General features: G+C 37.5%; 1 protein-coding gene across 2 annotated transcripts in view; it reads left to right on the top strand.

Moving 5' to 3' along the window:
- Positions 1–4,428: 4,428 nt before the first annotated feature.
- Positions 4,429–14,224, top strand: part of LOC128548321 (polyamine-transporting ATPase 13A3-like) — a 117,747-nt gene continuing 107,951 nt past the window's right edge. Inside the window, exon 1 of one of the 2 annotated variants that reach the window (XM_053522807.1) lies at positions 4,429–4,472. The gene's annotated coding sequence lies outside the window, so the exon portion shown is untranslated. Of the gene's footprint in view, positions 4,473–13,949; positions 14,034–14,224 lie in introns of those variants that run through there. The other variant, XM_053522808.1, reaches the window with a different exon arrangement.

Here is a 14,224-nt window from a genome sequence, read left to right as displayed (position 1 = left end):
GAAAAAGTTACGCTGACATGAACATAGGTGCATGAAAATAATAACAGTGAGAAATGTAAAGGTAGTTTGACCCAACTACATGTGCGGTCATTAGTGATGGACAAATCCGGCTTCCGTTCCTGTTACAGGGTACAAGGCCTGTCAGGCACAGCTCATACCAATCCTATAACTTTACTCATAGCTTGGATAAAAGACCAAGTTAGAAGGGTGGGTGAGATAGCTCATTCTTGAAAGATGCCAGAGAAGGAGCCTCAGCAACAGATGCTGGTAGCCTGTGCCATGTCGGAATTGTGCTGGGGAATAAGCTGTACTTGAAGAAATCTGTAGAGGTATTGTCTTAGGCGATGGGTTGCCCTGGTTCTGGAAGTAGATCGCAATTTTGTAAGATACTGATCTGCCTCGATGTCTATGAGGCTGAGTTTAATAATTTAGAAAAGTATGACCCTGATCTTTCTTCGTCTATTAAGTGTTTCCCGTCAAAGCTGCTCCAGCATCTCGGTGGCACTGTTTGTGTTAATGGTAACGGTTTGATAGCGGTATGTTTGACGTTCAGCCCTTTTACAGTTGGACGCTACGCTTTCCTGTGTCTGACGGAACTGGTGGAGGACTCTATGATAAGTAGTTCTGAAATCCCACCAGGACTGACCTATTTTTCGTCGGGCCCTTAAAGTTGTTTCTCTTGTTGCTCTGTCTTCTACAAAGGCATTGAGTGCATACGTTTTTTGGTTCTTAATGTTTGCTTTTTATATATCTATACAGGAGCATTTTGTGCTTTATATGCCATGCTTTTTTGTTTCCATTACGTGTTAGAGACACCTGGCGGGGATTACTTTCATGTACACTATCTGTGTCTTTGGAATATGGTGGGGCTAACAGTGAGGTTTGGTGGGCACCATAAACTGGTTTAGCTCCCCAGTTCTGTTTCTTTTGCCATTGACCGTTAGAAGGAGGTGCCCCACTGTGATCCTTAATTTGTTCGTTTTGTCCTCGTGTGTTTGCTTTGTATGCGCGCGCGCGCGCGCGCGCGCGCGTGTGTGTGTGTGTGTGTTGTTGTGTGTGAGTGTATGTGTGTTCATCTTTTGGGGGAAGCTGCGTTTTTGGAACATGGCATTCCCTGTTTGATTTTGTCCTTTTTTGTCCGGGCCAGAAAAAACCCAGAAAAACAGATTTTGAAGTAATGGCTGCGCCTGATTCTATGTCTGCACAGAAATGCTCCACACCGTCAGCAAATGATATACCGACACCCATGTTCAAAACAGAAAACAAATGTAATGTTACACCACGGACTCCATGTACAAAAGGGAATCGCGTTCTAAAAAGTAGCTTAAAAAACGAAAATCCAACGAAACTTCCTCTAAAGCCAAAAAGAAGATAAAATTTGAAGAAAATATCGATTCGGTAGGAAACAATGATATGTCAACAATAGCTGAAGAAATTTTGATTGAAGAACTGAGCACTTCAAACATCGATTTAAATACTTGTGTAGAGGATAAATGGATTGAACAGCTTCTATTATCAGACAGGGACGATATTTTAAACGAAAATGCATGGCTGAACGATCGAGTCATGAATCATGTTCAAAATCTGCTTAAATCTTCAGGCCCATCAAATGGTTTACAGGACACTTTATTTGCCCCTCATTTTGATGACACCAAACAAGAATGGGTTGTACATGAACATTTCAAAAAGCAAAATGCTCCAAGTGGCCAGCTTCATTTTAATGGCAACAGTCATTGGGTATCGTCGTTTCAAAAGACATCTAATGGACCAGTTTTTATCCTTGACAGTTTGAAATCAAATAGGACTTTAAATGCTAACCTTACTATCCAAATTTCTCAAATTTACAACAGGGAAAACAGCAATATAAAGGTACTTATTCCTGATGTTCAGAGACAAAATAACTCTTCAAATTGTGGTGTTTTCGCGATAGCTTTTCTCACAGAACTGGTTCTTAACGATTTTGATGTTGACGTATCAAGAATTAGATTTACAACTGCGTCAATGCGGGAACATTTGTTAAAATGCATTGAAGAGAATAAAATGGAACTTTTCCCTAAAGTAAGGAAAATGCCGAAAATGCCCTGCAATGAGCCAAAAACAGCAAAAATTAGACTTTACTGCACGTGTAAAATGCCAGACATAATAGATGACATGATACAATGTGACAATAAATCTTGTGGAAAATGGTTTCATAAAAAATGCGTGTCTAATATAAATGACAGTTGGCTATGTAGATCATGCACATGGGGCCTCCGTGGCCGAGTGGTTAGAGTCGTTGACTTCAAACCATTTGCCCCTCATCGATGTAGGTTCGAAACCTCATTTGGGGCGTAGAATTCTTCACGTGAGGAAGCCATCCAGCTGGCTTACGGAAGGTCGGTGGTTCTACCCAGGTGCCCGCTCGTGATGAAATAGTGCACGGAGGGGCACCTGGGGTCTTCCTCCACCATTAAAGCTGGAAAGTCGCCATATGACCTAAAATTGTGTCGGCGCGACGTTAAACCCAACAAAAAAACAAAAAAAAAAACAAAACAAAAAAAGATCATGCACATGGTAATTTAATACATTTTGTTAGCAGATTTTTTTAAAATTTCAAACTGTAAATTGGTATCAAAGTAAATTGATTACATTTCATCAAACGACACTACTTTAATTATATGTATATAAAGTTAATAATGTTGACACTATATAAATGTACCTTGTAGTTTGATTGTTAATGTAAATTGCTATTGATATTTATATATGTGTTTCTTTGTTCAAGGATGAGGAGCGTAAGCTCAAGTCTTAAAAATAATAGATTTGTTCTGTTCTGTTCTGTTCTATAAATGTACATTGTATTTTCATTGTATTATTTCATATGATTAACAGATATCACACTGATAAATGTATATATTTGTTCATTTTGATAAGTACTTTTTATATACATATTACCCTATACTCGTTATATTTTCAAATACAATTTAATAAATGTTATTGATCACATTTAACTGTTGTTCGTATTGTCTGCTGATCTTCACTGCTGAAGTTTGATTTGACATTGTTCCATTTATCCTTGCAAGTTCTCATAGAAAACTATCCAGTGCTATTTATAATATCAAAGGAATCCATAAGGTACACATATCAGAAACATTAAATTATAATTGCCTACAGCCCGCAGTTTAGTTTAACAAAGCCGTGCGATTAAACTGACGCACAATGAACAATATTCACTGCCACACATCAGTGGGCCTGCAGACAAGTCTTAAAAATGTTGGTAAACTGCTTAAGAAAATATAAGATGGTTCATATGTTTGAAAGTTATATAATGATAATCGCAGTTGTAAAATAGGGTTATGCATAGCCGTGAGAAATTGATACTGCCATTCCAACTCATTTGTGAAAAAATTAAAAGAGTATTACAAAGGCATTAGAGATATGATAGATCATATCTTTACATATTTATAAACTACAGAATTTAATCTTTCAAATCATGAATAGATAATTGTCAAATTTAAAGTTATGAGGAAAATAACAAGGATGGCCGTGTTTTCTGACTTACGGAAACTGATGGTGACAACGGGGAAAAATCAGCTATTTTCAAATCGGTATTAACAAGTCATTTGCAGTCGGATGCTCTAAATCTTTACATATTTGTAATCTGCATAATGTCAGCTTCAAAATACATATATTTCATTGCAAAATACAACGTAATTAGAAAAAAGTAGAGATGGCCGTATTTTATCACCTTCTGAATTCTATTTTGATTACGGTAAAAAAAAACTAAATTTCAAAATAATATTTTAAATTCGTTAAAGGTCGGATTATTAACTTCTTTACATATTCTTAAACTGCATCACGTCAGCTTTACAATGATGTATAAATTATTGTAATATGTAAACAAATGATAAATAAATAGGGGTGACCGGATTTTCCGTCAAAATCTATCCGGATAGCCGGGAATGGCCGGATTATACACACTCCCTCTTTCCTGTTTACGGACGTTGGTTTCTCGCGCTTTGTTTAAATACACTGCCATAAGAAATAGTTCTAAAAAGAAAGCCGTTCCATTGATTTTATTTTTATTAATATTTCTTGAAATCGGTATGCAAGAAAAAGATTCTGTCACTGGTTATAGGCGCAGATGGAAATATCCGGCACTCGGGTAACTGTTTAGGCGGTAACTGGGAGCCGAGTTACCGCCTAAACAGTTACCCTCGAGGCCGGATATTCCCATCTGCACCTACATCCAGTGAAAGAATCTTATATTCTTTAACAACTGTTTCTCTGACAGCGCCGACCAGTCATAATCGGAAATCGATTGTTGGTTGTACCGATGTAGATGTAGATGTACCTGATGTAGATGTAGACAACAGTCAGATTTAGTGGTGTTCAGCCTTTACGGAATATTGTCCGTGTAAAGAGTAGGAGATGATAGCAGCATCACCAACCAATCAAATAAGGTAGTACAAAAGGATTTCCCAATATGGAGAAAGGTAGGCTTACGAAGACGCACCTTGCAGTTAGGATTCTGCGGACGCACCTTACAGTAAGGGGCGGTGAATTTATAGGGTGGAGTTGGATGAATGATTGACAGGTACTCGATTTAGTTCTTAGCATGCCTTTTAAAAGAGAAATGTTCGCTACAGAAGAGAAGGATGCAAGAGAAGGATGCCACTATTGAGGTAATTATTAAAAAGGACAACAAACTATAAAGTTGAGAAATTAAGAGTCAAGTTTATATGATTTTAAAGTGGACCTTCCACTACAACAATTATGGGCGCACTTTAGAGTCAGGAAATACATTTTAGCTTGTACAGAAAGGAATGTACACTATACGTTATACTATAGAAGCGGACTAAACACTATAAAGAGGGTTATGAAGAGTTACGGACCTCGTAATCCAGTAGGGCCTAATATAATGGTCAATAATAAAGAGGAATATATACCATAACTTTTCAGCTACGAACGCAATTCAGATTCAGCATATTTATTAAATCATTATACTTCAGATTACGTTGTACTTTAAAAGCTACATGTGGACGCATCTATTAAGCCTCCATTGAAGAAGACTGCATAGTACTATAAAAGCTCTCGGCGATATATGACCATTTTGTGTCGATTCGCCGTAAAACCAAACTCACTTAATGTAAAAGCTGCGGACGCACCCCAGAGTCAGATAATACCGTAAGCATTTTTAAAATAGAATATTCATTATAGAAATGGAGGACGCATCCCTGAGTCAGTTTATACATAAGACATCTATTTAAGAAGACTGCATACCATAACAGTTGCGGACGCACCTCACAGTCAGTTAATACATTAATTAATCCTATTTTGAACAGGAATATACAGTATAAAAATCGAGGACGAATTTCAGACATTTGATATATTAGGCCTCCATTGAAGAGCACTGTATACCTAGTCACAATAACAGCTGTGGGCGCACCCTAGAGTCAGCTTATATATTAAGCATGTATAACAGGTGAAAGTTCATCGTAGAAGCCGAGGACGCATTCTTGAGTCAGTTAATACATGATCCCTCCATATTGCAAGACTGCATACTATAACAGCTGCAGACGCACCTCCCAGTCAGTTGATACATTAAGCCTATATTGGAGAATAATATACAGTTTAGAAATTGAGGACGCATCTCAGAGTCACTTGATATATTAGGCCTTCTTTTTAAAAGACTGCATAACATAACAACTGCGGACGCACTCTAGATTCAGCTTATATATTAAGCATATATCAAAGAGGATTATTCATGACGGATCCCAGAGTCAGTTAAGAAGACTGCATACTATAACAGCTGTGGACGCACCTCAGAGTCAGCATATACATTAAGCATACATTAAAGAGGAATATACAATGTAGAAATTGAGGACGGATCCCTGAGTAAAAATATACATAAGGCATTCATGTAAGTAAACAGCACACTATAAGAGCTGTGGACGTACCTTACAGTCAGTTTATACATAAAGAGATATTAAGACATATATTCATTGTAGAAGAGGATGGATCGCTAAGTCAGTTTATACATAAGGCATCCTTAAAAAATACTGCATAATATAACAGCTGCGGACGCACTTCACAGTCAGTTTATACATAAGGCATCTCTGTAAGAAAACTGCAACCTATAACAGCTGCGGACGCACCTCACAGTCAGTTTATACATAAGGCATCTCTGTAAGAACACTGCCTATAACACTGCGACCACCTCACAGTCATTATACTAAGGCATCTCTGTCAGAACACTGCAACCTATAACAGCTGCGGACGCACCTCACAGTCAGTTTATACATAAGGCATCTCTGTAGAAGACTGCAACCTATAACAGCTGCGGACGCATTTCACAGTCAGTTTCTACATCTTAACAGCTGCGGACGCACTTTACAGTCAGTTTATTAATAAGGTATCTCTGTAGAAGACTGCAAACTATAACAGCTGCGGGCGCACTCACAGTCAGTTTTACTAGCATCTTGTAAGAAACTGCAACTACAGCTGCGGACGCACCTACATTCAGTTTATACATAAGGTATCTCTGTAAGAAGACTGCAACCTAAAACAGCTGCGGACGCACTTCACAGTCAGTTTATACATACGTATCTCTGTAAGAAAGACTGCAAACACCTATAACAGCTTGCGGACGCACTTCACAGTCAGTTTATACATAAGGATCTCTGTAAGGAAACTGCAACTAAACAGCTGCGGACGCACCTCACAGTCAGTTTCTACATCATAACAGCTGGGACGCACTTTACAGTCAGTTTATACATAAGGCATCTCTTAGAAGACTGAACCTATAACAGCTGCGGACGCACTTCACAGTCAGTTTATACATAAGGTATCTCTGTAAGAAGACTGCTACTAAAACAGCTGCGGACGCACTCACAGTCAGTTTCTAATCTATAACAGCTGGGACGCACTTACAGTAGTATCTACATCTATAACAGCTGCGGACGCACTTTACAGTCAGTTTATACATAAGGCATCTCTGTAGAAGACTGCATACCCATAACAGCTGCGGACGCACTTCACAGTCAGTTTCTACATCTATAAAGCTGCGACACTTTACAGTCAGTTATCATAAGTATCTCTGTAGAAGACTGCACCCAAAACAGCTGCGGACACTTACAGTCAGTTTATACATACGACATCCTTTAAAAAGTTTTCAACTATACTATAACAGCTTCGGGCGCACTTCACAGCCAGTTTATACATAAGGCATCCTTTAAGAAGACTGCAACCTATAACAGCTGCGGACGCACCCCACAGTCAGGGTATATATAAGCACTTCACAATCAACTTATGCATAAGGCATCCTTTAAGAAGACTGCATACTATAACAGCTGCGGACGCACTTCACAGTCAGTTTATACATTAAGCCTATATTGAAAAGGAATAAACAGTATAGAAATCGAAGACAGTTGAAATATTAAGCCTCCACAGAAGAGGAGTACATAATCTTGAAATTAATGACGATCTCAGAGCCGGTGTAATGAAGTATTTCGACCCCCATAGAATAACGACCCCTCGGTCATTTTTCTATAGAAAATGTGACTCCTTTCCTGTAAAATATTGACTCCCCTTATAAAAAACTGACTCCCTTTGAAAACTCTATAGAATAACGACCCCCCGGTCATTATTCTATAGAAAAACTGACCCCTCCAAGTAAAATACTGACTCCCTAAAGATGACTCCCTTCGAATCTCATAGAATAACGACCCCGGTTATTATTATATAGAAGAAGTGACTCCTTCTATGTAAAATACTCACTGCCGAATTTACTACATTCGAACTCTCATACAATATCGATTCCCGGACATTATTCTATTTAAAAAAGTTACTCTTTCCGTGTAAAACACCGGCTCCTAAAAAGACTTTCGACGATAATATCTATTAAAAAGTGATCCCCACCAAACCTAACGGACAATTTTACTAGATCTACAACTCTAATACCCTCCATTGCCAATAGTTAACATTTTGATTGTACTACTACTACCTGGTGCCGCTACTTCTATTGCTATTACTACATGTACTTCTTCTTCTTCTACTACTACTACTACTTCTACTACTACTACTACTACTACAACTGCTACTACTGATACTACTATACCTGCTTCCACTAATACGTCTTGTACATCTACCTCTTCTTCTCCTGCTTCTGTTGTTGCTGTCATTTATTCCTCTGCTGCTGCTGCTGCTGCTGCTGCTGGCACTGCCACTGCCACTACTACTACTACTACTACTACTACTACTACTTTCTATTGTTGCCGCTACCGTACTTTACTGCCACTGCTTAGTATTGCAACTTCTATTAATACTAAGTTCTATGCTAGCAGTTTCTTGTGCAGTTTTCTTCTGAAGAATTACTTCATACCGAAGTTTGCAGGGATTATTGACACTGGTGTGTTTTGTGAACGTATTGTGAATTGTTATTTTCCTGAAAAAAATGTATACACCAAGATACAGCGTCTAAAAATAGAATCCCTTTTCCCGTTGCGGAATGCTCTGATTTCTGTGTCAAGTGATGGTATCTGGGGCTAATGGTCAAAAGGAAGGACGGACGGGCGGACGGACAAGGGCAAATCTATATGCGCCCCCTCCCCCGAGTGGGGGCATAAAATGCAGCAATTAGGCCTTAGATACATGAGTTATCACTAAATTTGACCAAATGACCGGGGGTCGTTTTTTTATGGGAGTCAATATTCTTCGTGAGGTTCAGTTTACTTCACGTGGGGGAGTCATAGTACTATGATCTGGAGGTCATAATAGTATGACCGGGGGTCACTTTTTCTATAGAATAATGACCGGGGGGGGGGGGGATCATTATTCTATGGGGGTCGAAATACTTCATTACACCGGCTTATACCTTTTTTACCTGTGTGTAAGACCAGTATATACTATGAAAGCGGCGGAAGCACCTCAGAGTCAGCTTATACCTAAGCCCATATTAAAGACGAATATTCAGCTTAGACATTGAGAACGCATCTCGCAGTCAGTTGATCAATATATTAAGCCTCCTACGAAGAAGACGACTAGCTGCGTACTATAGAAGCTGCGGACGCACCCTAGAGTCTGTTTATATTTTAAACATGTATTAAAGAATTTTCATTGAGAAATGGAGAAGGCTAATACATAAGACTTCCATTTAACTGCGGACGTACCTCACAGTCAGTTTATAAATTAAGCCTTTTTTGAAGAGGAATATACAGTACAGAAATCGAGGACGCATCTCAGAGTAGGCTCATACCTTAGGCCTCCATTGAGGGGAATTACATAGTCTTGAAGTTAATGACACATCTCAGGGTCAGCTTATTCTAATATGTTTGGCTTCTACTAAAGAGGAATACATACTTTAAACGCGACGGACGCACCTCAAAGTCAGCTAATACCTTAGTCAATATTAAAGACGAATATTCAGTGTAGAAATTGATGACGCATCTCAGAGTTAGTTGATACATAAAGCCTCCATTGAATAAGACTACATATCATAAAAGCTGCGGACGCACCCGAGAATCAGCTTTTACACTAAGCATGTATTAAAGAGGAATATTCCTTTAAGAAATGAATGACGCATCCCTGAGTTAGTTAATACATAAGGCCTTCATTTAAGAAGGCTACATACTATAACAACTGCTGACGCACCCCTTTGTCAGCATATACATTAAGCATATATTAAAGAGGAATATTCATTGTAGAAATGTTGGGCGCATCCCTCCATTTAATTAGACTGCATACCATAACAACTGCGGACACACCTCACAGTCAGTTTATATATTAAGCCTATATTGAAAAGGAATATACAGTATAGAAATCGAAGAAACATCTTAGAATCTTGATACATTAGGTCTTAGACATATGTAGTCTTGATGTTAAATGACGCATCCCCCAGTCAGCTTGTACAGTTTTGGCCTCTATTAAAAAAAGTACTTAATATAAAAGTCAATTATTTAGTTTAGAACTTTATGACGCATTTCAGAGTCATTTGATACATTCAGCCTCCATTTAGGAGGATTGCAGAATGTAACAGCTGCGGACGCACCTCACAGTCAGTTTATATATTAAGGCTATATTGAAGAGGACTATACAGTATAGAACTCGAAGATGCATCTCTGAGTTAGTTGATACATTAGGCCTCCACTGAAGAGGAATACATAGTTTTGAAGTTAATGACGCAGCCTAGAGTCAGCTTATACATTTTTGACCTCTATTAAAGAAAGTATATACTATAAAAGCTACAGGAGCACCTCAGAGTCAGCTAACACCTTAAGCCTATATTCAAGAAGAATATTCAGTTTAGACATTGAGGACGCATTTCAGAGTCGATTGATACATTAAGCCTCCAGTGAAGAAGACTGCATACTAAAAAAAAACAGCGGACGTACCTCAAAGTCAGTTTATACATTATACATATACTAAAAAGGAATATACTGTACAGAGATCGAGGACGCATCTCAGATCCAGTATATATATTTAGCCTTCATCGACAAGGTGTGTATCCTATGAAAGTTGAGGACGCACCTCAGAGTCATTTGATGGACCGTTATCGAAGAGGAGTGCATATTATGAAAGCTTTGGACGCACGTCAGAGTCAGTTTATAATCTTGTATTAATAAAAGCTGCGGACATATCTGATAGTCAGTTGGCACATTAAGCATGTTTTAAGAGGAATATTCCGTGTAGAAATCGACGAGGCATCTCAGAGTCAATATATATACCGGTATATATATTAGGCATCTATTAGACAGGATTGCATACTATGGTAATTGAGAACGCACCTCAGTGTTAGTTGATACATTTGGCCACTTTTTTAAAGAGCTACATTCTATAAAATCTATGGGTGCAGATCAGAGTCAGTTTATATATTTTGCCTTTATTAAAGAAGACTTTACATACTACTTATATAAAATCTTCGGATGCATCTTAGAGACAGCTTGTTCATTAAGCATGTCATAATTATAAGAGAAACATGCAGTATAAAAATCGATTACATATCTCAGTGTTAGTATATAAATTAGGCCTCGTTTAAAGAAGAGGCTCAGTTGATACATTTGACCTCTTTTTAAAATGAATACATTCTATAAAATGTATGGATGCCTCTCAGAGTCTGTTTATACATTTTGCCTCTTGTTAAAAATACTTTACAATAAAAAAGCTGCGGACGCACCTTAGAGTCAGATTATACATTAAGCCTGTGTTAAGACGGAGGAAAATTAAGTATAGAAAGAAATAGAAGACATGTCTCAGAGTCGGTTTATGCTTTTCGCCTCTATTTAAGAATACTGTACATATTATAAAAGTTGCATATACGCATCTTATAGTCAGCTTATACAGAACAGAAATCGTGGACGCATCTCAGAGTCACTAGATTTATTTGAGAGAAGTCCATACTGTTAAAGTTGAGGACGCACCTCAGAGTCAGTTTACATATTTAGCCTCTATTAAAGAAGACTACATATATCATAAAAGCTAAACTGAGGCATTATTTAAGATAGCATTATACTATAACAGCTGTGGGTGCCTTTCAGAGTCAGGTTAAATAGTTTAAAAAGCGGTATTAATTAGAAATGTACATTATATAAATCGAGGATGCACCTCAGAATAAGGTGATACAATTTAAGTCATTATTAAAGAGGAATACATTGGATAAAATTTGAGCTGAAAAAATTTCCTTTATCAAAGTCTGTCAAAAAGTATAAGTATGGGGTATAGGTGAAATTTAATTTATTTTTCTGTATCTTATAAGAAATATTACACCACCAGTGTGTTGTCAGTTCATTTAATATCTATAATGAATAATATAAACGATTTACAAACATGATGCTAAGCAAACACCCTTGAATATAGAAGAGTACATACATGATGCTCATCGAAAAATCACTCAACTAAGGAAATGTAGAAACTGTCTGCAAAATTCTACCAGAAACTCATATCAAAAGTAATACAAAAAACAATCTGACGGTCGTCCAAAGCTTTAACGTATAAAGTTCTCTTGAAAAATGAATTGATGTATAATTTACTCGGACATGCATCCTCAATTTGCATGGTATACGTTTAACGTTATATTATATTGGGGCGTTATGTATAATCACACTACGATGTCTTCAACTTTCATAGTGTTAGCCCTCATTTATAAAGACATAAAATGTATAACCTTACTCTGAAGCGCATCCTCAATTTCTAATACATGATTAATTTCCAGGGGCCTCCGTGGCCGAGTGGTTAAGGTCGCTGACTTCAAATCACTTGCCCCTCATCGATGTGGGTTCGAGCCTCACTCGGGGCGTTGAATTCTTCATGTGAGGAAGCCATCCAGCTGGCTTACGGAAGGTCGGTGGTTCTACCCAGGTGCCCGCTCGTGATGAAATAATGCACGGAGGGGCATCTGGGGTCTTCCTCCACCATTAAAGCTGGAAAGTCGCCATATGACCTATCATGTGTCGGTGCGACGTTAAATCCAAAAAAAAAAAAAAAAAAAAAATAATTTCCAACATTACTCTGAGGAACATCCTCAACTTTTCTAATATACCGTCGTTAATTTTGACTTAATGTATAATCATATTTTGAGGTTTATAGTGTATATTCCTCTTTAATACAGGCGTAATCATAACTTTACCCTGAGGTGCATACACAGCTGTTACAGTATAAGTTCTCATTAATAGAGGCTTAATATATAACCTGACTCTGAAGAGCGCCCTTAAGGTCATCTTTAGTAGTGACATAATGTATAACCTGACTCCAAGGTACGTTCTCAATTTTTGTAGTACATGGCTGCATATATTAATCTTTATTTCATGTAACGTTACTCTGACGTGAGTCCACAACTTTTGTATTTTATGTTCCTCGTAAGAAAAAAAAAAAGATTAGCCTTACTCTGAGATGCTTCCTCAACGTTTATATTATATAATCCGTTTAATTTCAACGATATTTATTTTGAAACATACACATAACGTGTACAACAAATTTTACCGTTTAAATACATGGATTGGAAAACAAGCTAGTAGCTTATTATTAAGTTATATATAAATTCCTTTCCAAGCCTTTCAATAGAAGCTTAATGTATTACCTGACTCTGAAGAGCGTCCACATCTTTTCCAGTAGTAGCGTCTAATAAGGCAGACTCTGGGGTGTTTCCTCAATTTCTATACTATATTTTCTTGACTTAATATTTAACCTGACCCTGAGGAGCGTCCTCAACTTTCATTATATACATATATATACTATAGAAACTGAGTACGCACCTCGGAGAAAGGTGACACATTAAGCATATCTTATGAAAGTTGAGGACGCACCTCAGGGTCAGATTATAAACAACACCACTATTAAAATGGAAATAAAGACGCTTTTCAGAATCATGTTACAAGACTCGTCTTTAGAGCAGGCTTAATCAATTAAATACGTCCATTACTTCTTTTGAGTAATAATAAAAAAATAAAATAAAACGAAACAACAATCTTCTTCCGCTAATTTTCATTAAATCCTTAGCAGTTCTGCAGTATATCTAAATGATCTATAAAATGGGCTTTTGCCCCTTTATCTACTGAGAAAATCAGGGGTGTTTTGGTTTTCTTTTTTTTCTTGTTTTTTTTTTTTTTGCTCTAAAGTATGGGTGGTGGGGGTAAAGCACGTGCTGTGTCCCGCACTATCATTGTATGAGAAGGCGAAACCTCCTCGCACTCTGCTCTCATAAATGCATATGTTCAATAGCTTTATCATGGACCACCAAAGTATCGTTTTCTGGCTCCATTTAAAAATTCCACTCCCCCCACCCCCCACAAAAAAAAAAATCTAAAGCTTTATATATCATCTAGATCTATTTCAATTTAGATAGATCTAGATTTCTATTATCTATAAAAACTTTTGGTAGATCTATTACGGTGATTAATTTATCGCCCGGGTTCGTATTAATTTAAGTACTACAATTAGCGACTTCAGTGTTTTGCGCTAAAAATAGCTCCCATTCTACTTGCATTGTAAACACGTGTTTCGTCAATTGCTTATGAAGTTCTTTTTCAGCTAGACTTCACAACGGAAATCGAAGCATGTTAAAGGTAAGATATTTTTCTTTAAATACATTTGATTTTTTTCTAAGTGAAAGCACTTTGTTTACTATGTATATCGAAAAGTTTCATCGATAAGAATCGCTTCCGGGTTCGGAAGCCGCCATTTTGTTTATCATGGTGACCCAAAATGAAGGTCACCGGAAACGTCGTTTCATTGAATTATGGGAAGATACCAGGTA

This window comes from Mercenaria mercenaria, chromosome 14 (assembly GCF_021730395.1).
Source record: "Mercenaria mercenaria strain notata chromosome 14, MADL_Memer_1, whole genome shotgun sequence".
NCBI classification, from domain to species: domain Eukaryota; kingdom Metazoa; phylum Mollusca; class Bivalvia; order Venerida; family Veneridae; genus Mercenaria; species Mercenaria mercenaria.
This window is presented reverse-complemented; position numbering and strand designations above follow the sequence as displayed.